This window comes from Mya arenaria, chromosome 5, assembly GCF_026914265.1.
Source record: "Mya arenaria isolate MELC-2E11 chromosome 5, ASM2691426v1".
Taxonomy (NCBI): Eukaryota; Metazoa; Mollusca; class Bivalvia; order Myida; family Myidae; genus Mya; species Mya arenaria.
In genome coordinates this window covers 7,239,928-7,266,017 of record NC_069126.1, presented here as the reverse complement: position 1 = coordinate 7,266,017, position 26,090 = coordinate 7,239,928, and the positions used below count along the sequence as shown (strand labels likewise).

Here is a 26,090-nt window from a genome sequence, read left to right as displayed (position 1 = left end):
CTCTTGATGGACACAACACCGGCATGATTTATCAGTTACAGCTACGCCTCTGATGTCTCTTGATGGACACTACATCTACATGGTTTATCAGTTACAGCTACGCCCCTGATGTCTCTTGATGGACACTACACCTGCATGGTTTATCAGTTACAGCTACGCCCCTGATGTCTCTTGATTGACACTACATCTACATGGTTTATCAGTTACAGCTACGCTTCTGATTTCTCTTGATGGACACTACACCGGCATGATTTATCAGTTACAGCTACGCCTCTGATGTCTCTTGATGGACACTACACCTGCATGGTTTATCAGTTATAGCTATGCCCCTGATATCTCTTGATTGACACTACACCTGCATGGTTTATCAGTTATAGCTACGCCCCCTGATGTCTCTTGATGGACACTACACCTGCATGGTTTATCAGTTATAGCTACGCCTCTGATGTCTCTTGATGGACACAACACCTGCATGGTTTATCAGTTACAGCTACGCCCCTGATGTCTCTTGATGGACACAACACCTGCATGGTTTATCAGTTACAGCTACGCCTCTGATGTCTCTTGATGGACACAACACCTGCATGGTTTATCAGTTACAGCTACGCCCCTGATGTCTCTTGATGGACACTACATCTGCATGGTTGATCAGTTACAGCTACGCCCCCTGATGTCTCTTGATGGACACTACACCTGCATGGTTGATCAGTTACAGCTACGCCCCTGATGTCTCTTGATGGACACTACATCTGTATGGTTTATCAGTTACAGCTACGCCTCTGATGTCTCTTGATGGACACTACACCTGTATGGTTTATCAGTTACAGCTACGCCCCTGATGTCTCTTGATGGACACTACACCTGCATGGTTTATCAGTTACAGCTACGCCCCCTGATGTCTCTTGATGGACACAACACCTGCATGGTTTATCAGTTATAGCTACGCCCCTGATGTCTCTTGATGGACACTACACCTGTATGGTTTATCTGTTATAGCTACGCCCCTGATGTCTCTTGATGGACACTACACCTGCATGGTTGATCAGTTATAGCTACGCCCCTGATGTCTCTTGATTGACACTACACCTGCATGGTTGATCAGTTATAGCTACGCCCCTGATGTCTCTTGATGGGCACTACACCTACATGGTTTATCAGTTATAGCTATGCCTCTGATGTCTCTTGATGGACACTACATCTGCATGGTTTATCAGTTATAGCTATGCCCCTGATATCTCTTGATTGACACTACACCTGCATGGTTTATCAGTTATAGCTACGCCCCCTGATGTCTCTTGATGGACACTACACCTGCATGATTTATCTGTTATAGCTACGCCCCTGATATCTCTTGATGGACACTACACCTGCATGGTTTATCAGTTATAGCTACGCCCCCTGATGTCTCTTGATGGACACTACACCTGCATGATTTATCTGTTATAGCTACGCCCCTGATATCTCTTGATGGACACTACACCTGCATGATTTATCAGTTATAGCTTTGCCCCTGATGTCTCTTGATGGACACTACACCTGCATGGTTTATCAGTTATAGCTACGCCCCTGATGTCTCTTGATGGGCACTACACCTGCATGGTTTATCACTTATAGCTACGCCTCTGATGTCTCTTGATGGACACTACACCTGCATGATTTATCAGTTATAGCTACGCCCCTGATGTCTCTTGATGGACACTACACTTGCATGGTTTATCAGTTACAGCTACGCCCCTGATGTCTCTTGATGGACACTACACTTGCATGGTTTATCAGTTACAGCTACGCCCCTGATGTCTCTTGATGGACACTACATCTGCATGGTTGATCAGTTACAGCTACGCCCCTGATGTCTCTTGATGGACACTACATCTGCATGGTTTATCTGTTATAGCTACGCCCATGATGTCTCTTGATGGACACTACACCTGCATGGTTTATCAGTTATAGCTACGCCCCTGATGTCTCTTGATGGACACTACACCTGTATGGTTTATCAGTTATTGCTATGCCCCTGATGTCTCTTGATGGACACTACACCTACATGGTTTATCAGTTATTGCTATGCCCCTGATGTCTCTTGATGGACACTACACCTGTATGGTTGATCAGTTATAGCTATGCCCCTGATGTCTCTTGATGGACACTACACCTGTATGGTTTATCAGTTATTGCTATGCCCCTGATGTCTCTTGATGGACACTACACCTGTATGGTTGATCAGTTATAGCTATGCCCCTGATGTCTCTTGATGGACACTACACCTACATGGTTTATCAGTTATAGTTACGCCCCTGATGTCTCTTGAAGGGCACTACACCTACATGGTTTATCAGTTATTGCTACGCCTCTGATGTCTCTTGATGGACACTACACCTGCATGGTTGATCAGTTACAGCTACGCCCCTGATGTCTCTTGATGGACACTACACCTACATGGTTTATCAGTTACAGCTATGCCCCTGATGTCTCTTGATGGACACTACACCTACATGGTTTATCAGTTACAGCTACGCCCCTGATGTCTCTTGATGGACACTACACCTACATGGTTTATCTGTTACAGCTATGCCCCTGATGTCTCTTGATGGACACTACATCTGCATGGTTTATCTGTTACAGCTACGCCCCTGATGTCTCTTGATGGACACTACACTTGCATGGTTGATCAGTTATAGCTATGCCCCTGATGTCTCTTGATGGACACTACACCTGCATGGTTGATCAGTTACAGCTACGCCCCTGATGTCTCTTGATGGACACAACACCTGCATGGTTTATCAGTTATTGCTATGCCCCTGATGTCTCTTGATGGACACTACACCTGCATGGTTTATCAGTTACAGCTATGCCCCTGATGTCTCTTGATGGGCACTACACCTACATGGTTTATCAGTTATAGCTACGCCCCTGATGTCTCTTGATGGACACTACACCTGCATGATTTATCAGTTATAGCTATGCCCCTGATATCTCTTGATGGACACTACACCTGCATGGTTTATCAGTTATAGCTATGCCCCTGATGTCTCTTGATGGACACTACACCTGTATGGTTTATCAGTTATTGCTATGCCCCTGATGTCTCTTGATGGACACAACACCGGCATGGTTTATCAGTTACAGCTACGCCTCTGATGTCTCTTGATGGACACAACACCTGCATGGTTTATCAGTTACAGCTATGCCCCTGATGTCTCTTGATGGACACTACATCTGCATTATAAATCTGTTATAGCTACGCCCCTGATGTCTCTTGATGGACACTACACCTGCATGATTTATCTGTTATAGCTACGCCCCTGATGTCTCTTGATGGACACTACACCTGCATGATTTATCAGTTATAGCTAAACCCCTGATATCTCTTGATGGACACTACACCTGCATGATTTATCTGTTATAGCTACGCCCCTGATATCTCTTGATGGACACTACACCTGCATGGCTTACTGGTTATAGCTACGCCCCTGATATCTCTTGATGGACACTACACCTGCATGGCTTACTGGTTATAGCTACGCCCCTGATGTCTCTTGATGGACACTACACCTGCATGATTTATCAGTTATAGCTACGCCCCTGATATCTCTTGATTGACACTACACCTGCATGGTTTATCGGTTATAGCTACGCCCCTGATATCTCTTGATTGACACTACACCTGCATGGTTTATCTGTTATAGCTAAACCCCTGATATCTCTTGATGGACACTACACCTGCATGGTTTACCAGTTATATTACCACACTGATGTCTCATTCTAATTTCATTTGAAAATCTTTAACATGTTTTGAGGCATGGCCAAGGTTTAAGTTTTTGCACACCAATGAAAACAAAGAATTTAAACAATGCCAAGGCTATGATAAAATTCCTTGAATATTTTTTGCCTGAAAAATGAACAGGCTAGATATGACATCAGCATAATGTTTACTGATCAACAATGAGCAAAATGCTACACAAAATTTAAAGCTGCACTCTCAGAGATATTATTTTTGTAGTCTCAGAGTCAGCTAATTTTGGCATCATTCGTAAGAGATAACATACTTTAGAACAGATCTCAATTGTTTGAAAAACTACACAAATTTTCATGTTTTCTTACAGCATTAGTTATGCTATTAGCTATAAAAAATCAAATTTCGAAAGTAAATATGAAAGTTCTGTGATCTGATCTTTTGCCAGCAGTCATATATCACTGGTTTCCGGACATTTGCACAACAATTCACTCATTCACCGACCAAACATATAAAAGTTGTCAAAACGGTCAATATGTGAGAGTGCAGCTTTAAGAACAGTTGTGTTTTGTAGCACCTATTAGCAGATATAGCTGAATGTACCAAGATATCAGATTCCAACATAAATCTAGCGATTCTGAAACCTGGATTCACACCTGTCCTAATCTGATAATGGACTTGATTTATAAACAAAACCTAAATCAGGGCTCAAAACAGTGGAAAATGTTTACGAAAATGTCTTGGAAACCTGCAAATAACTCGGGGAACTTCACAGAACTGTTTTAATTTGTTTGGTCGGTTGTTGTTGAGCAGAGCATCTGCGTTGACAGTGCAGTTACAATTATAAAATGCAGAGATTCCAGTCATTTTAAAGCATAGAATATTTCGAACGGGAACTTAAAATTTACAAAAAACAAGCTTATATTTATTCTCAGAAGTTTATTGCGGTGGACACAGAGGTGAGAACAATTCCAAATTCCAATGACATCGAACAATGTTTCACCAGGCAACACAATTGATACATTATGCATTAAACAGCTCTTTGAGGGTATCATTTCAGAGCTATGACAACTTGTCAGCAAGGCCATATATTAAAGAATGAGAAACAGATTTTTTTCCTTTAAAGTCAGTCATAAATATTCTACGAAAAATGAACTTCATTGGAAGATTTTCGGTTAATTTAGTTTATACTAATTTATTTTAGCTTGATTTTGATGAAAGTTGACAGCTTATAAAATCACCCTCAAGTCTGTTTTCTGGGCAGAAACCAACACTGTGTCCTTTTTGAGAGGCCATGAGAAAGTACCCCTGGTGGGATTCGAATCCACAACCTCTTGGGTGAAACAACTCTTGCAATTTGCTAATTTAAGATTAATAAAATATAAAGTTCCTGAACTTTGATCGTTGGTTCTTTCTTGCACTTTTATTCATTAAGTTCTTGAAACAAATCCTTAACAAATCATAAACTTCATGAACCATTTTCGCAGGAGAATACAGATGTAGCGTATCTCCCATATATTTAATAGGATGTACAATAAAATGTTCTAACTTCTGCTTCCACAACAATAGTGTTGAAACAGAGAAAAAAGTAATCTCTGCCAACTAGAAAAGTTTATAATCACATACATTACAATGCAACAACCATTAAGCAACTAACTACCCGTTCGGTGTCCAAACTAGCTCATGGCACCAGGAGTTGCCAACCGAACATTAGTTGCCAAACCATTTGGCATTCTAAACAAGCGTTTATTTTGCAATTCCCGCTATATAATATGCTCACCTGCAAAAACGACCCCTGCTGTGAACAATGAGTAAGAACTTATAAAACATGGACGGTTAGTCACATGCACACTTGTCTCTGTTTGTTGTCTACGATGCATGCTAACGACATGTGCATATGGTTAGTGCTATGTTGCCAAAATATTTTTGCTTTGTGAAAATTGCTTTAGAGATGTCTGGGTAGAGACAAAGCCTGTCAGTGTTTTAATAATCCATGTTTTTTGTAATACTGAATTTTTTACATCATATAAATGCACTTATTAAAATATTAGCTCAGCACATGAAAACACAGAATCAGAAAATAATGAAGGAACAACAAAACCTATGTGCAAAATGAGACGTTCAAGATGTTTAGATAATCCAATCCACAGTTTTAAAATAGAAAATAAGATTTTGTGAGTAGAATTCGCAGCAGCTACAGAGAGCCTAACAGGCAATTTCCAGGAATGCACCGATCGCAAGATAAATCTAAATTAAAATCATCTTTTTATCTTACCGATGCAGACCAGCAATGTCTAAAAGTGACCACCACCCGTTTTTTGGTATGCGATTTTCTGGGTACTTTTAAGGTATACTCGTGACTCAAGAGGGTGGTATATGGTCGAGTCTTGATTGAATACTAGCTGTTGTCTTTATTGGCACTCATGAATACGTGCAAAAACTCAAAACTCGCATTATTCTGTATGTAAAATATTAAAATAGCCTAATATTGTTTGTTACGCAGGATATGGTAGAAACTGAAGTATGAGGTAGACAACTGGGGAGAGGTTTACATCTTCACCTCTTTCCAAGCAAAACATAACTAGAACATAGTACTTTCTTTAAAGCTTTTGATAAAGTCTCTTACAGCCCTTAGATGTCAAGCAGGCATTTAAGTCAACTTGATTCCAACCAAAGCTTTATAATGCCATCAAGGTGACAGTCCAGATTTTGTAAGTTTCCCAATCTCTTATATAGGGGCTATTTGAAACCTTGACAGAATGAAGCCAATTCTTCAGGGCTAAAAACAAAATTGGTTTGTTTCTGGTTACAGCCTGAAAAAAGCATGGGTGGGTGAGGTAGGGTTTTTTTTGGCATGGATTTTTTACAGTACCTTCGAATTATGCAAATTCTTAATATCAGGTCATAATTAACATTCTTATTTGATTTATAGATAATTCTCTTTTGAATTGTTTAGATCACCCATATTTTATTTTTTAAATATTTCCATAAACTGCTAAAAAAACATGTAGGGTTACACAAATGACACCAGTATATTGTTTTTTAGCCTTTACAGAAAGCTTGATGCTTGTCTTAAATAAACCACAATTATGTTGACCAATATGGCGAAATAAAATCAGAATGGTCAATTTACAGCAAGAGACCAGGATAACTTACTAATGGTTTTGTGTCTAAATCTAAGAAAAAAACATCTCGAAGTCTGGGAAAATCACAAAAACATCTTAGAATTATAGAATTTTAGGGACAGTCTGTCTGATAGCAAACATCAGGCGGCACATTGTTACACAAAAATTCTATTGCAATTCCAAATTTGCCATATATGTAAAAAAATATCTTGATTTATACTAGGCATAACAATTACTGCAGACAGAACATCGAGAGGTCTTGTTCACTTTTAGAAAATGGGACTCGCATTTCGTCACCTTAGTGCAATACCTAAATAACTGCGTACAAAAATAGAAGCAGATATTGAGTTCTTGTACTTATTTTAACAGAAATTTACCTGTCCTTTTATGGTTTTATGCATGTGTATTAAAATAATCCGAACTTAAGATATTCCTGAGGATTTTATTCATCAGGAAAGTATTAGGATGAAGAAGTGTTGAACAAATAGTTTGTTCCTTTTATTGCTGAGTTATGACCCATTGTTGTTGTTAATGAGCAAAGGTTTTGGTTGGCTCTAATTTCAAAACCATTGCAGATATGATTATTACATACAGGGAGGTGAATGGCTGAAAGCAAATATCTCTGAACTTTATGCCGGGGTCCAAGGGGCAGTCAGGACCCATGGCGGGTCCAGGGGGTCACAGGGGGCGAAATCCCCTTTCTGCTTTCGAGCGGGTTTGATGCATTTTAAGTAAGATTACATTTAAACATATCATAAATAGTTGTTGAGACGAATTTGCGGAAGATTCACACACTTATGTTTGCCGTCAATGACATTACACTGTAAGCATGATTCATCACTGTTGGGAAAAGAAATCTAGAGTTATATCCCTTGATCAACTGAAACGAAGCAGACTGGCATGCAATGATTATTTTTGCTGAATATCTAATGATACAGCACATCTTAGAGCTAAAATATATGCTGATAATTGAATATACTTTAGATCTTTCCTAAATTATCTTTTCTCGCATTTATCTCAACAGGATCCTGTGTAATGTTCGCAGAACCTTCAAAGCAACATGCAATCTTACTGTGTTGACATATGGAATTGATTCTCAAGCAAAATGCTTTGAAATCTTATGTCAAACACTAATACCCACTTCAAGATCTCATTAGAAATAAGAAAATGCAACAAATAACAGCACTTTGCAGTCTCAACAAAAACAGGACTCTGCACAGTCCCAGGTCCCAAGTTTTCACTTATTTTTCCCACTATTAAATGTTATTATTACATGATCTATAAATAAACTGTCCATCATTGGACGAAAAGTTATTTTGGTAGACATAATATAACGCAATATTGGCCTGTCTTTTAATGGACCGGAAACAGTTTATCATATGATGTCATAACAACGCTGGAAATTTTGACAACTTTTTTATTTGTCTTGGGATGAACCAATCTTTGCGTAATTATATGGAAACCAGTGATATAAGACTGGTGATAAAATATCAAATCACAGTTTTTAATATTTACCTGTTTTGTGGCTAAAAGCGTTGCTAACACAAAAAAGAAAAAATAAGTTTTTCGGTATTAAACATCAATTTTTCGAATGTAAATATGAACAAGAGCTGTCACAGAGACAGCGCGCTCAACTATTCGGCCGCTTTTCAGTGTAAGGATTGAAAAGTTTTGGCGAAACATGAATGGATCACTGTTAGATTAGATTTCAATGCAATTCATGATGTGCTGAGATAGTAACATAAATGTGGTTACATGGAAAATTTCAACCAGATTTTTTAAGTCTAATAATAAAGGGCAATTATTTGCAAAATACAGTTATATATCTTGGTTATTCAATTACGTTGAGTGGTTGAATACCATTCTATAAAGTTTCAATTCAATACATCGAGTAGTTGCTTAGAAATTAACCTATGTGTGCTTACACGCAAAACCTTAACCAGAATTTATATGTCGAATAATAAAGGGCAATTATTTGCATTAAATGAAACTAGAGTTATCTTACATGGTTAATTAAGTAGGTTGGATGGTTGAGCACCATTGTATCGAGTCTCAATGCAATACCACAAGTAGTTGCAGAGATATTAACCTATGTGTGCTTGCACGCAAAACCTTAACCAAGGGGTGACGCTGACGCCGACGCTTGGGTGAGTAGTATAGCTCTCCATATTCTTCGAATAGTTGAGCTAAAAACTGCAATGTGGTTCTTTGTCTGCAGTCTTATATCACTGGTTCTCAGACATTTACAAAAATTGGCTTATTCTAAGACAAAAAAAAATGAAGTAATGTCAAAACAGTTCATCCGTGAGAGTCCAGCTTTAATAAGTAAATAACTGTATAATATTCATTGACTCCTCCGCAGTTGATTAGATGGGGTGTCAAAATACAGAAGAAGAAAATTATGTTTCAAACAGTTCCAATTTCCAGTCAAAACACTGATATGGAAAAGACTAGTGCCAACAGCAACAGGCAGTAAACCATCAGCCCCTGGCAGTCTGGTCTGACACCTTAAAACATTCAGTGTTATTTTTGTAATAAATAACAGAATAATGGCAAAATCAGAATGGCCCTTAACTGACACAATTGTCAATATGACAAATGGAAAGATGGAACGTTATGGTTTTCAGTCTGAAAAAAAGCATAAAATGAGCAAGTCAAGAATGAATGAGAGAGACCATAATTCTTGTTGGATAATGAAGGTTTTGACACAGCAGTTTCTGTCTGATTACAATAACAGACAAGGACTCAGGAGTCAGCTTTTGGGAATGGAGAGACAAATAGCAGGGAAGGTCGGGGGACCATTTAACAGTACATGGGAGGGTTTAAAACATTCACTTTATCTTCAGGGTCTGTATCCATTAAGTATTGAGTCTGAGATTAAAAGGCTCAATACTCCAAACAGGCAATTTTAAATTTGTTGTACAGTTGTTTTATCAAAGTAGAGCAATGACAGTTAAACTGGCTAAGAATATTGCAAATACTATGTTTCATTATTATAACATTATCTGTAAAACAACTTTATTTAACTTTATTAAAGATAATTTATGACATTAAAAAAAGCTTTTCTGAGTCTTAGTCATGACTTGAGGCTCAAGTTGTTAGTTACAAATTAGGACTCTGGTCCTTCAGAATTGCTGAATTTGTATAATGTCACAACAGCTAGTGGACCCAGAGGTCTTGGGATGATGACAGTGTTGCACTCTTTCCAGTCAATTAACAGTTATATGTATTCAGTTTAAATTAAATGTATTTGTTTAAACGATCGTTAAGAAAGTCATATTAAATTATGTTAAGAGTCACTCTTGTTGAAACGTTTTAACACAAGTTTCGTGTTGTTTTATGAAGGGAGTGTATTCGGTTTAGTTTAAACATTGATCAAATAATGACAAAGGGAAAGGTTTCGCACGTTAAGATCACGGCAGATGACGTCAACACCATATGGCAATAATTTAAAGGCACACTATATAGGTTCATGCATTTTTTTTTTTAATTTATTGCATTATCATTTGTCATATAACTCAATTCCCTTCAATGATAAAAAAAAAATAAAAAAAATGCATATGATTTAGGTATGGAAAAGAATATATTAGCAATATTTGGCACTTTTTTTAAATGGGGAATTTGTGGCCACGTAGATATTAATTAAAGAGAAAAAACATTTATAAAGGCTAATACTTTTTTAATTTTGTACCTAAATGATGTTGTTTTTGTTTTACCATTGAAGCCAAATAAAAAAAATCATCAACCTATATTGTGCGCCTAAAAGTTAACCTTTTTTTTAGTAAACAGACTAATTATTTTTTTCTTTTAAATGCTGAAGGTAGACCTACCCATTAGCAGTTTGATTCATGATTTCTAGGCAGTGATAAAATAGTCACTTTAGCTTTTGACTGCAAACAGTATTTACCTAAAAATACCATAATTCCCATGTCTTAATGTTGATACTTTTTAATGCATGCATTTTGTTTTCTACATTGCTTCCTTAGATGTTTTCAAGGCATAAAACTTTTTTTCAATTTATATAAAATTCCATTTTATTCCCTCCCTATATCAAATCTGTTATGCTTCAAGTCTGAAATTCTACATTATTTACACACATTACCTGTTTATATTCCATCCAAAATTAATGCAGACCATGAAAAAATCCAGATTTACTTCTTTTAAAACACTGGCACAACATAAAATGTCCTACATGTAAACTGCACTCTGTACAAATTCATTCAAAAACTATCAAGCCTTTTGTTTTAACAGTTTGACCATTACACAATTTTAAACTTGCCGATATAACGATATAACGCACAACTTTCACACTTCCGCACAATGTTTTCCTTCCAACACACAAGAGAATATTGTAAACTCACTCTGAGGTCGATTGTACAAATGGCTTATCAGCAATCAGGTGTTCTGACCATTCAGCAGCCTTGTAGCAAATGAGCCAGCCAATCAAACGAAGGCTTACAAAGAGCTATGATAAATTCTCAGGTAAATGGGCTACATAAATGATGAGTAACAGGATTACATGAGATGCAGAGAACAATAACTAACAAAATGCATTATTATATTTTCATGAAAGAAAATTTCCTAAATAATGATTCATGGATATATCTTGACATTTTAGGGACTTGTGTTGTAAAAAAGTATGTTTACTAAAAGAAATCACAATGGTATATTTTCATACCATGAATATTGAAGTTATGTTACTTGACATTATTATAATTTATTTACTAAAACTAATGTCTTAATGTCTTAACTAAAATCCCTATGACAGGCAATATAAACAGAAGAAAAAAATATAACAAAATTAGCTGATCCCTATCACAAAGCCTTGGTAATTAAAATGGAAGTTTTTATTGTCAATATTCACAAGAACCCAGGGATCTTAATAAATTTAACCCCTGGAGCTAACTGTAAGGCCAAGGAATAATATTTTAGCTTCTCAACCTTCTTGCAAACACATCAGATGCTACAGTAACCCAATGTTTTTAATAAAAAAAGGTTGGCTTCAACAAGAAGAGAAAATCTATAAAATGTTTTTAAAACACTTTACAATATTATCTTTAGTTTAAAGAATTAAAGAAATGGGCTTTAAAGTGAGAGCCAAGCCTGTTAAGAAAGCTGCTGGGAAGTGTCAAAGTCTAGCCTGGCTTATCAGTCATTGTTGCTGTTTTCAGTCAAAAAGGGGCATATAACTGTATAAATATTCAAGCCAGAGTTATGTGCCTTAATTTTTGCTACGTAAGTCCGTTTTGTCACTGGCAACATCATATGTGAACATCTTGAATGTACACAATCGCCAAGGTTAGGATTTTAGCACTATGCAGACTGCCTGCCAACAATAACACCTTTGAATAATACAATTCTTTCACCATTATTCTTCGAAATACATTCATAAAAACAAACATGCAAAAAATAAGCCCTATCCCAATGGTCTGAAAAATAGGGATGAGAATTGAAGTATTTCTTTTCTAGGGCCCAACTTTCTGAAAACTTCTTTTCTTGTAATCCTCACTTCCCTGTGTAAGGATTACGACCCTCATCTTGCTAAAATGAGGCCAGGGGAGCCGTAAAATGTGTCAAACTTGATGCAACCCAGCTCTAATAATTGTTTGTAATAACCCTTGTAATGATTTTAGGGGTTTCCAGGCTGGTTTTTCTTAAATTTTCCTCAGAGTAATACGATCATAGAAACAATTATGGTGTTCCATTTTTGACAGTCCAAACCAATTTAATACCATTCTGAAAAAAATCTTGGGGCCAAATAATGAATATTTTGCCAATGTAATCATTTTAAAAGCTTGTGAAATAATCAGGAGCAAGTACATTAATTTTGGTGTGTGAAAAAATAATCAATTATTGTTTAAGATTTCAGTTCAGGAATGTGTTTCATCAGTGCATAATCAATTGCATTAAAATTCTTGGCTCTGATTAGTTTCAGGGGCAACTGGAGTCAGTAATTAAGTCTCATAGCAGTTACCTCTCTTGTAAACAGTGATTTTTGAATTCAAATGGGTTAATAAAATGTTTGAGTTTAAGTCCTTATAATACAGCAATAATATGATAAATTTGACAGAGGTGCAACAGAATTAAACATCCTAAGAAATTACTGAAATAAAAAACAATTTTTTATTTTTTATTTTTTATTTTCATCAATACAGGTACACTATCATGACAATCAGATTGATGTGACAGAATTAAATATTTTCAAGTATTAAACCGACTCATTCATGTTTATGGACCAAAAATTAGATTAACAGGTTAAATGCATCTGAAAAAACTTATTTCATCATCATTTTACCCTATGATACTGAAATTGCAGAAAAAAATAATACAATTTTATTATAAAAAAAGTATAAAATATGTACTTTGATTAAAATATGTACCTTGATTTTATTATGGTTCAAACACTGGAGACACTGTTGAGGTCAAGAAAGAAAAAAGAAAACTGACGCCTTTAACACAAGGCCATTAGGGCTTATACAAAATTGATTGATATTTTTTTTTTTATCAATACATTGATAAAACCATGTGATAATGTCGATCAACCAATCATGCAACAAAAAAGCCATTATCAAGTGACCATTAATTTAGCATTACAAAAACATGAGCATGTCCCTTTAAATAACTGCAATAATTCTTATTTTTTACAACATCTAACATTTAATTTTCTTCTAGACCACAGTCCCCTTCTGCCATGTCCATCAGAGGCTGATAACACAGATTGAACAGGTAGTGTTGGGGAGAACAAGCCCCTCCTGTCAGTCAGAGGCGAGATACAAGTCTCATACAAGCTTGTACCAGGCCTGTGGTGACATATCTGGACCCAGGATCTGCGCCCTCCTACAACTGTTAATGCATTCAGCAAGTAATGCCTATCTGACCAGTGGGTATGTGATAAATGATGATAAAAGACATTAGCTATCAAAATAATAAAATCCTTATGAACATCCAGCAAGGATCCTACAAGTGCATTTTAGCACTGAATCATTTTGTCTTTCATTATTGAACAGTTTATTTTATTTTTTTATCAAAACTTGTATTGTCTTTCATGTCCACCGCTGGGTGTACTTCTTACTTCAAGATTGTGATAAGTTCTTCAATTACAGTTTTAAACTTGCTATGCCAAAATCGTTGGAACCTTGGGAAATACTGCGAGATAACAAACATTCGTTATATATATAACCAATAAACAAAAACTGTATTAGTGAACCGAAAAAAAAATCGAAAACTTATAACATACCCATAAAATCGAGATAACGAGATTTCTTTTTCAAGGCTTGGTTACAACATTTTAGAGAGTACGAGGCCAAAAAAACCTTGTCACTTTAATTTTTTGTAACCAAACAGTCTGGATCATGTAGTTAAAAAGGTAGTATTTAAATTAATTAACCTTTTCAATTTGGCTGAATGATAACTAAACAGTCGAAATATAAATATGAAGTTTAGGGGGGGTACCCACCAAAACCCCTCTACCCCAAATCCCCCACCCCTCTGAATCAATCGATTCTTCATATGGAATATAGAACTTAAAATGATTCTGACAACATAGTTGGTTTAATATTTAAATACTGGATATTTTTCTTGGTTTCTAGGTTACCATTGGTAACTTCTGAAATGGTGTGGCAGACTCAATAGATCTACAATATCAAACTCCATGTTTGCATCTGTGAAACTGTCCAAACATTGCTCTGCCAACCATCACATTTATTCAGAATCAATTATGATGCTGTGAGATGCAATTAATCCACCTGTCGATGAAAATGTCAAACACTGTACGGAGTGGACTCTAACGTAAATATTGTCAAACGGTTTTGTCAATATTTTTACTAATGATAGGCATATCCTTATGGGTACAGCGATCAATGATAAAATATAGCCAATAATCGTACATATGAAGTGCCAGGCTCCGAAACTTCTGGCATCGGCTTAAATCCGCTGAGGGACATAGCTTGATACATTGGCAGCTAGGGCAATGTTCAGCCTAGAACTCTGAGCAGGGTGTAGTCTTACACCCCCCCCCCCACACACACACAACCTTGTAGACCAAATACTCCTTTATTTTTTACTTGAATCCTTGAAACCATTCTGAGAGTCCGCATAACTCATAATGCCATGTTTAATGTTTCTGATTACTGTGTTCCAGCCTCTTAAGTACACCTTAACAAGTACTTGAATAAATGTAGCGTAGAGGGGGGAGCAGGGTGGAGGGGGTAATGGGTGTGTGATGGATGGTTCAGCCCCAGAGTATGGTTGTCAATTCCATCAGTTTGTAAGAAATGCTACATTTTGATGTTGGTATAAAACTACACCGATGACTGTGATAGCAAATCAATTTAAAAGGCATATTAATGTATTAATATACTTCTCTGAGGGCTTACATCAGGAAAAAATAAAACAACAAATCTATTATTCCAAAACAAATTAACCTTTCCAAATCTATTTTCTGAGTCTACAAAGCATATCTACCATAAACAGAGGCCTATGTTTGATGACTGTTTAAAGCTGGGATGCCGTCATAAGCAGCAATGCCATATAAAACAGCGATGTTATCTAGATGAGGGGTGTAATGGTATACGGTCTGGCAACTGGGAACCGTCCCTCGAGAGGGGAACCAAATCTATCGCGCTGGATAAACACATTTACACACACACTCTACCCTGGGACATCGAAATCATGGTAATCGAGAATTTGATGGACATTTATCCCAAAAATTTCTTATATGTTCTGTAAATTTTACATTTACATCCAATACTTGATACACACCTTTAAAGCTGCACTCTCACAGATTGAACGTTTTGACAACTTTTTATTTTTTTGTCTTGGAACGGACCTATTTTAGCGAAAATCAATGGAAACTAGTTAAGACTGCTGACAAAAAAATCAGATCGCAGATTTTCATATTTAAGTTAAAAAATTGACGTTTTATGAATATTTCTTAAACCGTTAGTTACTGTTTTATGTCATTAATTTTTGAACGGAAATATAAGAATCTGTGATCTGAGCTTTTTTCAGCAACCTTTTATCATTGGTTTGCAGATATCTACGCAAAAATTTGCTCTTTCCAAGACCAAAAATAAAAGAGTTGTAAACATGGTGTATCTGTGAGAGTGCAGCTTTAAAGATGCACTCTTACTCCCAAATAATTAATTTACTGAAAAGGATGAATATATCGAAAACAATGCTTCTATATGAAGGGTACCATGTTAAATTTGAAAGAAAGGTGCAGAAAACAGTTTTTTTACCTTATGAAACCATAGTTGATCACTGTAAATCTTTTAGGACCCACCAGGCATTCAATATTTATGCGGTTACAATCCTGTTTAATATCTTCAATTAATATTTTCCATAAAATGCATTATTTAGTAAGTAGTTAATTGTTTTAAGCACTAAAAATTTATGTTTGTAATACATGTGTGTATGTATTGATTTTAAATATGAGTGTCAACTTAATAATTTTCAATGCTGCATTTCATGCTACCTTAATTTAATGGTTCCAAGCAAGTTTCTTCTAATTTAGTGTCGAACTGTATGAACTTCAATTATCATTATATAATAGTTTTAGTCATCAATCACCTTGTTTATTTTTTTTTTCTTCAATTTTTAGCTTTAAATGATGATATTAAATCAATTATGGGTATCGAAATAAAACAATTTGCATTGCATTTCATTGCATTTTGCATGATCACATGATTAATGGGATTTTGTCATTCAAGCCCGAAGGATATAAATCAAATTTTGTAAATGGATATGACACCAGGTGAAAAATTACCACAACTTAAATTCATCTGGGGCTAATAATTGCTGGGAAATAATGATATGCACACAATAGTTGGAACAACAATGATTTTATTAATATTACATCAAAGGAAACTTTATTGAATATATTTCAATGGTTTTTCACAAACAGTCTGTCACGAAGAAAATATATGCGTTGAAATCTAATTATGCCATAAGTATTCTATGGATGATTCCGAGTGGAAAATAGGAAAATTAGTTAACATTATGGTTCTGAATACAGAACAGAGGTATCAAATAATAACATTATGTAAATTAATACACTGCTAATACATTAATCAATTATCTATTTCTCTAAAACCAGAAAAATTGCTCCTCACTGTATTGTCTCCCTCGGCTCATGTTTTTTTAGAGTTGAAAAATTACATGACATGGTATGATGATTTCTGTAATGTTCACAATATTTGATTGAAATTTGTGGGGTAAAAATTTGAGGTGAACAAAGCCCCACAAATTTCAACCTAATATTTATTTTATACAGAAAAGCAAGGGTGTTTGTAATTACTTAATTGTATTAATACTCAGATGCTGCAACGTATAAAGGAATGATTATTACAAATGCGCTCACAGTGAGTCAAACACGAGTGAACGCTTATCTGTGAGTTGCTATTTTTAGTCAAAAAAGGGGCATAACAGTAAACAAACTGAACAATTTATAAATAAAAGAGTCTTTGACTTTGCTTTACATTTACCATGTGCAAATTGGGCTTTTGCAACATGCGTATCAAGGTTGTACAGAGTTAACTTGAACTAATGGTAAAAGCTTTTGCGCTTCAACAACGCCAGCAACAACAAGGCTTTTACGACACCTCGACATTGAAAAGCAGACTACCTGAAAATGAATCACAAGGAGGTCTAGTGGTAATGGATTCCACATCCCAGCCCAGAGAACATGGGTTCAAACACCAGGGCACATTTTCTTGGCCGCTCAGGAAGGAATCCAGAGTAGAATTGCAGCCCAATTTCGATTTTTCATACCTAGGAGAAAAATGCTATTGAAGTACACATAGGATTGTATCATGCCCCCTTAGTTTAAATCAAAGAAACAGATTCTGGCTGCAATTCATATCAGCTCATAGCTAGCGAATAGATAAGATATAACGGAATAAAGGTTTCACATTCAATCGTGGCAGTTATCACAATTCAAAACTATAAAGACATATTAATCTAGTGAGTTTAAAGTGTCAATGAAATAGACATCTGGAAATATATACGGTTGTTCATTTTTTATAAACCATGAAATTTGGTCACAGCCTTGTGCAGGCGGTTTCTTCTCTCTGGCAGGTTTTGCCGTTGCCGCCATCCTAGCGGGACCATTTAAACTGACATGAAACAGTAATCAAACGACTGTCCAATTACCTACATCATCAATTATTTACACTATTCATTACGTTTTTTTCTGATTAGCTAGGTTAACAATTGCGGAAATCCTAACATGCTGTAACATGCATTTTAACATGTGTTATAATTACCGGGAATTAAATTATATACATTAAAGTGGACAAAAACAAGGTGTTTCTAAGAAATGTTCACGACCAATTATCAATGTTGTTCATCATTTCAGAGCCTTGTAGTGATGAAATAACATGCGAAGGTTGCATTTCTAATAGGTTTAGACACGGAGGCTTTAAAGCACTCACAGAAAACTAAAAACGCTTTCAAGTAAAATTTTAATACATTTCAGTCAGATACTTTCCACATGATCATTATTAGCCTACACAAGCAATTTTCAGTAATGGCAAGACAAGAACTTTTCAGTATGGTAACTAAAGGACTTTCCAGTATTGATAGTCATGACAAGAGTTTTCCAGAAATACCGAGGCAACAACTTCCCTGTAATGGAGTGACAATAACTTTCCAGTAATACAAGCATTCTCCAGTATTGATATGACAAGAACTTTCCAGTAATGGGAAGACAAGAACCTTCCAGCAATGGGGAGACAAGAACTTTCCAGTAATGACAAGACAAGAACTTTCCAGTAATGGGGAGACAATAACTTTCCAGTAATACAAGCATTCTCCAGTATTGATATGACAAGAACTTTCCAGTAATGGGAAGACAAGAACCTTCCAGCAATGGGGAGACAAGAACTTTCCAGTAATGACAAGACAAGAACTTTCCAGTAATGGGGAGACAATAACTTTCCAGTAATACAAGCATTCTCCAGTATTGATATGACAAGAACTTTCCAGTAATGGGAAGACAAGAACCTTCCAGCAATGGGGAGACAAGAACTTTCCAGTAATGACAAGACAAGAACTTTCCAGTAATGGGGAGACAAGAACTTTCCAGTTACGGCAAGACAAGAACTTTCCAGTAATGGGAAGACAAGAACCTTCCAGTAATGGGGAGACAAGAACTTTCCAGTAATGACAAGACAAGAACTTTCCAGTAATGGGGAGACAAGAACTTTCCAGTTACGGCAAGACAAGAACTTTCCAGTAATGGGGAAACAAGAACTTTACAGTAATGGGGGGAGAAGAGCTTTCCAGTAATGGTGAGACAAGAACTTTCTTATAATGGGGAGACAAGAACTTTCCAGTAATGGGAAGACAAGAATTTTCCAGCAATGGGGAAACAAGAACTTTACAGTAATGGGGAAACAAGATCTTTACAGTAATGGGGGGAGAGGAGCTTTCCAGTAATGGTGAGACAAGAACTTTCTTATAATGGGGAGACAAGAACTTTCCAGTAATGGGAAGACAAGAAATTTCCAGCAATGGGAAGACAAAAACTTTCAAGTAATGACAAGACAAGACAAGAACTTTCCAGTAATGGGAAGACAAGAACTTTCAAGCAATGGGGAGACAAGAACTTTCCAGTAATGACAAGACAAGAACTTTCCAGTAATGGGAAGACACGAACTTTCAATCAATGGGGAGACAAGAACTTTCCAGTAATGACAAGACAAGATTTTTCCAGTAATGGGAAGACAAGAACTTTCCAGCAATGGGGAGACAAGAATGAGGAATGGCAAGACACATTTATTATTAGATCTTCCCAAGTAATGGCAGATTAATTAAATACAACTTGATTTGCCTGTTGACCAAAAAGGTATGAAAATAGTTCAAAGCACCCATCCAATTGTTGATTAGACTAAATTTAAAAAAGTGTTAAGATACTGCAAAGTCTGCAAGGAATAAGTCCGAGTACTTTAGTGACTGCCTATGAGTAATGCTAAAAGCTGCCAGTGTCAAGCACCAACTGTGAACACCATATAATGAAATTATTTTTGGAACATTAATTGCCAATTGTGCCAAATATGCATTATTTCGTTAACATTAGGCAGATTTTGTCATCATGGTCAGCAATTTCTCAGATTATTATTTCTGGCCATACCATTTTGGCCCCTTCGATAGCCACCATGGGACCCAAAACAAAATCTTTGCTGAATGAAATAAAAGACTTCCCATGAATAAAGTTACAGTCTCAATTATATCAACTGAAATAATTAGTCTCTGAAGAGTCATATATCCCCTAGCCCCAGCGGTATAAACCCATTAACTGCATATATTGGTGCACAAAATGTGTCGGAGAATGAAATTACAGTTTCCACAAAAATACGAATGCAGTTCAGAATAAAAGGGTGAAATTAACAGAATTAATCTGTGAAAGTTTGCTGCCTTCTGTTACAGAACATGTGATAATCACTATCTAAAATCATTGTTAAGGAGCAAAAAAGCAATCTGAACCTAAAAAACTCATTGTAATATCTAACTGACTTATAAATAGTACATAATGGTTTCCCAGCTAAGATCATATCTGTTTATGAGAACAGATAAATATACCAACCTATTACTAAACTTACTGGTATTTACTTGGTAGACAAGTCCAGTTAATTTCGCATTGGCAAAATGTGCAAAAAACTGCCAAAGATGCAATTTGTGTCGTAAGCAATATCATCCATCAGTATAAGTAAGATTTAATGCTTTAATTGTAAAACAATGATGTCAATTTAATGCAAGTGTTTGAATGACAATTTTCTTTTTTTCTTGCAATTGTATCATCTGGCCCCAATTTCTCGAAACTTCTTAAGTCCCTTATAACAGGATTAAGCTAATCTCACTATTTTTGTTATTCTATAAAATGTGTTATATTTACTTCTTCAAGAATTTTTTGAAATTATGTAGGAATTAAATCTGTATGATTATGAGAATAAACCATTTTTCATTTACCAAAAACCATTTTCAGTATGTATTTTGGCTAATTGAAATAAGCAACTAAAGCCTGTTAAGCTTAAGAAGTTTCGAGAAATTGGGACCAGGTGTCTATAGTACCTTTAAAACTCTTTAAAAAAAAAAAAGGTCCTACAAGATCTGACACCCTTACCGCTCCAACAACAAGAATCATTTTGCGATCAAACCAATGAAAGACCTTCACATATCAACACCTTAATTAAGTGGGTGGGCATACAATTAATTCAAAATGTGTCAGGTATGCTCCTGATTTTTATATCAAATATTAGTCTTGTGATGAGATCTCGCTATTTAGAAAACAGGAATATCAAAATAATAATATTTCATTAATCACATGATAGTTATCTTACAACAATACACAAATCAGTCCTCCAGTAAGTCCTAATGCTTATCTATCCCATAATGTACATAACATCAACAGACTTGATGCACCACCTCGAGATAATTTGTCCTCGCAAATTGTCCAAATTTGGTCGACTAACGAAGACAGAGCAGTCTTGATAACGACAGTGCCTTCCCTCGAGAGCGCGCAATGTGACAACAATATTCATTATCTTGAATTAATTAATTTAAATAAACCCTAATTATGTGCCTTCTTCATGCGGCGTCTGGGAGAAAAAAATTGTAGCCTATGCTTTTTGTCCGAAAGAATTCATAGAAGTATGGAGTCAGCTGACTTTCATCTTCCTTGAATAGTTACATGATATTCAAAAGCTCAATACACTATAACATCAAACACATAATTTATCTTTTTTTATATAAATCATGAAAAACAACAACACCAGGAACAGTTTTATACTTAAGTAAAATACAGTAGGCAGATAACTTAAATATGTACAGTGTAACAGGCTTTTTAAGTTGTTGCAACAGATTTTGTTCAATGACTCAAAACGTCCCTGCTGAATTGATATGCAATATTTTTTAAGGTTTCGAACCACACCCATATTGGACCTACAGTTTTATAATGCTTATAATTTTGTTAATTAACCTTGCTTGGCTCTGTATTCCACAATATAGCCCTATTTGGCAAGAAGTAGACAACCATCGACATTTTACGCCCATTATCTACAGAGCGAGCGCAAGAATAGTGTGCCTTTCAGCCCCATTGAAGACTTTCATTGCGTCTGTCACAAATAAAGATGTTAGATGCTTGTTTAATGGTCATAAGAAAGTAAGAAATGAGGCTAATTCTGTGAAATGTTCCGTTTTTCTGGTGATGTAATTACAACCTCATCTAACTGACAATAGGGCTTGATTTTTTATACATCAGTTTTGGAAATTTTGCCCGAAAATGCCTATACATCTTTATTGCTTGTTTTGGCATTTTCGCTAATGATCCTACAAATTGATGAACACATTTTTTTTTCTGAATTGTGACTTTAAAAAATCTTTTGCTTAACAAAAAATCGAAAGTATTTCCTGCATTAAAAGAACAAACAAAAATTCAATCAAATTTATTACAACTGATAAAATGACATCTTAATTAATTACTCTTATATTGGCTACTAAGATTATTATAAATCCTCCATCCAATTTACATAATAAAAGCATTTAAATAAACTCCACGACCCCCATTTTTTCCAAAAAAATCGGAAATATTTTTCCTTGCTCTTCAAATTACCAGGAGGAGGAAAGAACAATTACACTAAGACAAACATTGGAACACTGGAAGATTGATGTTGAAACAAACTGTTCATTTCAAGATCTGCATTTGATGAATCATTGTCACAAAATGCAATTTTCACAGATCATGGTGGGGGTGAAAGTTTGGAGAATCCGAATAATGGTGATTGATACTTTATTTATGCTAAGTGGAAAAAGATTGCAAACGGTGCACAATGCGAAGTGCACATTTGGGTAATACTGAGATTTTTCTTTAATGCAAATAACACCGAGCCCGTGACGCAATTTTATGGCTATAATTTATAAGGGTCCCCATTTCAAACTAACTGAATCTCTTTGGGACGCCCAAAATATTTTTATTGACTTTAAACAGTTATATTTTGACCCATAAATTTATCAAACACCATTAATTTGTCAGCAGCAATGTAATACAGAAGCATTTTAAGATTTGTTTTAAATAGTTGAACTTAAGTATAAAATACTGAATTGTTATTTATTTATTTTTAATTGGTAATTTTATAACTTCTGTTTCCAAATTTTTATAGCCCCCCCCAAAAAAATGAGCATTATAATCCAGTGCTAAAAATCATATCAGTAGAATAAAACAACGTGCTTTGGTAATCAGGGAAAATAGGTATAATTTGTTGCTAATTGTATTACACTTAAGTCTTGCTCTTTGCACATTCCATGAGTGTCATATAAGTTCAGATGCTTTCGAACTTTATTTCATTTTTGTGGTACAAAAGTTATCTCATACATTCATCAAAAAAAGTTTTAAAACACTTTTAGTAGCTCAGCACAATTTTTTTTTATTAATATTTTGAACACTAATGTTATATCATTTTATCAAGTCGCAGCCTTTTTTTCTAATTATTAAATGCAAATCTTTCTGTATAAATGTCAAACAGTATCCAGATTGTTTGTAAAATCAATACATTCTAGCTATTTCTTAAATTATATCAAAGTAAAAAAACAAATATTTTCTATGAATAAAAAGCACTTACCTTTAAAAATCTATCAGCTGTAATTCCATCTGCCTTAAATCATATATTAATCCCAGTAGGCCAAAAAAAATCCACATCTTGGTCATTCTAACCAGTGAACTTTTTTGAGTTCCAGAAAATTGCAGTTTCAGTAATAATTATTGTTTCTAAGGAAACAAATATCATCTTTTCACCAGTTCACACTAATGTCAACAGTTCTTCACAAATAAATCTCAAGAAAAATGTACCAGACAATATGAGACATAATAGCTCTCCAAATATCCAGTTAGCATCCTCTAAAATCCTGCAGCAGATTTCCGACAAATCCAATGTTACTCCTCAATAGCATTCAAAGGAACATCAGTCGCTGATCGGTTATTTTTTTCTAAGACACTCCCGGTCTCCCGTCCACAAGTGACACTAGTTAGTTACGCTGCTGATGATAGAACCACTGAAGCAGAAAAAAAGGTTTCGCCAATTCCACCGTTCGGTTGTGACCAGCTAGGACAATCAAGAACTCTCCCGTCTTTCACTCAGTGGCTTACACCTGTAATGATACATGAAAACGGTCCTAAGTCGAGAATCAATAGTGTCATTTCAATCAATATTAAGACTGCTGTCAGAAAGCTATAATAAAACATAGTGAAATTTTCCCACTATTTTCCACGGCTTTTCTATATCAGTCAGCTTCCCTGGCCAATCTGTGCTAAGCCTCTTTACGCCAGATGGACCAGCAGAAAGCTAAAGGTTGCCCTTGTAATTAGTCTTAGTCAGGATTACTCTTACTTTGTCTTAGCTGGAGGCAAAATGTATATAAATGGAAGGAGAATCTTAAATGAAAAATATCAGAAAATATTTATTTTTCAATATTATGATGAGGGCATATTGACATTTAAAATCTGATAAAATTGATAAAGCAAACATCAGGTGATTGACATGAGCACCTGCTTTATAAGCCCAGCAAACAGGTGCATTTAAAGTAAGCAGAACAAGGGACATTACTCAGAACATGTATTTGAGCCAGTGATTGAACTTGCTCCACATAATATGTGCATTTAGCATTGTGAACATGTTCACCAAATTTCGTAATAAGATGTTGTCACCATTAAAGTATAACCAACATTAAAAGTTCTGTACACGCATCTATTATAAACAAGGCTTACCGCTGACGTTGTTGGCAGCAAGGCTATTATAACCATAACTTTATAATAAGACATTTTAGAAAAAAAGGGCCTTATTAATTACATGATTTTTGAAGAGCTGAAGGACTGATTTCCATTCAGTGACCAGCTATTTTTATAGTCCAGTCAAAACACTCAGATTCTTATCTTTAACTTAAGTTAGATCTTAGTTGGTAATTAATTACGGCCCCTTTTTATACAATAGAATGTTGCATGAACTCAAGTTCTTGATTATCACAATATTAAAATACCATAGTTCTCAGAAAGAAAAAATAAAATAGAATCAAGACTCAAATTATGATAGCAGGAACTTACTAGAGATTGATTATAGATTTAACAAAATTTTGTTGCATTTCTTTTTCTTCCAACACTTAAGCTGCTCGATGGCAGCTTCAATCAATGATGAACCAATAACAGACAAACAAACCTTCAACCTTCCACTTTATACTCAATATTCAAACACGTTTGTTTAAGACCAGTGGAACTGTTTGCTTTCCTTTGCTTTTCGAAAAGCAATTCAGTAAATAATTCTACCTTAATTGCATGTTAACACATTATAATCACTGAGAAAAGAATCATTACTTTCTCCTGCCTTGATGTACTGGCAGAAGATGAGGAAGGAAAATTAAAGTATCGATTACAAAGTGTTTTTCTGCGTAATATTCATTGTTCAAACATTCTGTTCATGTGTTGCTTAATTAAGTAGCCTCAGGTTTTGATATATCAAAATATGAGGATGCTGTTTTTGTTTAAACTAGTTCCCTTTATGAGACAGTGATCGAAACTCATTGGGTTTTTTCTAACAGCTTCAAATAAAAAGCCACCAGCTCCAGATTCATTTTTCCGAACTATGATGTTTTTTATGAACTTATAATTAAAGGTATTATTTATTGTTTTAATAACATTTTTATGACTAATAACAAACGCATATGGCACTATAGTGTACTCCGTGTGATGAAATAGCAGAAAAAAAAGAAAATTGTCGAAAGCTGACATAAACTTGGTATCGATGTGTACAATGCATTGAAACTTATTAACTGAAGTACTACATAGTTCACAATGAATTTATTTTTCGCAGTTTTTTCATATTTTTCCATTAAAAAAGATTACTAGGTATGTCTACCTAGTAGAATTCATTCCTCATGCGTGATTGGCTAGTCGATGTTATCACGTGATATTATCAAGTTAGGTGTATAGTTTAAATATTCTAACTGTTAAGGGTAAGCCTTCGCAGCACACTCACTCAATGTGGATGCAACTCTGGACTGCAATTTTGGCGACACCGGTTAGAAACCGGTCTGACTCGTTTTTTTTTTAAATTTTGGTATTTTTTTTACAATTATGATATCAAAGAGTAAAACATTTTATTACATAATTGTACAGAGTTTCATTACAGAAAATGTTTTTGGTGCCAATCTGGTGTAAAGTCCCTTTAAAAACATCATGTGAGAGGTAC

At 35.4% G+C, this 26,090-nt stretch overlaps 1 protein-coding gene across 6 annotated transcripts in view; it reads right to left on the bottom strand.

Moving 5' to 3' along the window:
- The window catches only part of LOC128234831 (irregular chiasm C-roughest protein-like), a 122,251-nt gene that overhangs the window by 63,608 nt on the left and 32,553 nt on the right, over nt 1–26,090 (bottom strand). For 3 of the 6 annotated variants that reach the window (XM_052949366.1, XM_052949365.1, XM_052949363.1), the window contains one exon: nt 23,475–24,000. The gene's annotated coding sequence lies outside the window, so the exon portion shown is untranslated. Of the gene's footprint in view, nt 1–5,513; nt 5,556–10,960; nt 11,179–16,097; nt 16,230–23,474; nt 24,001–26,090 lie in introns of those variants that run through there. The other 3 variants (XM_052949367.1, XM_052949362.1, XM_052949368.1) reach the window with 3 other exon arrangements.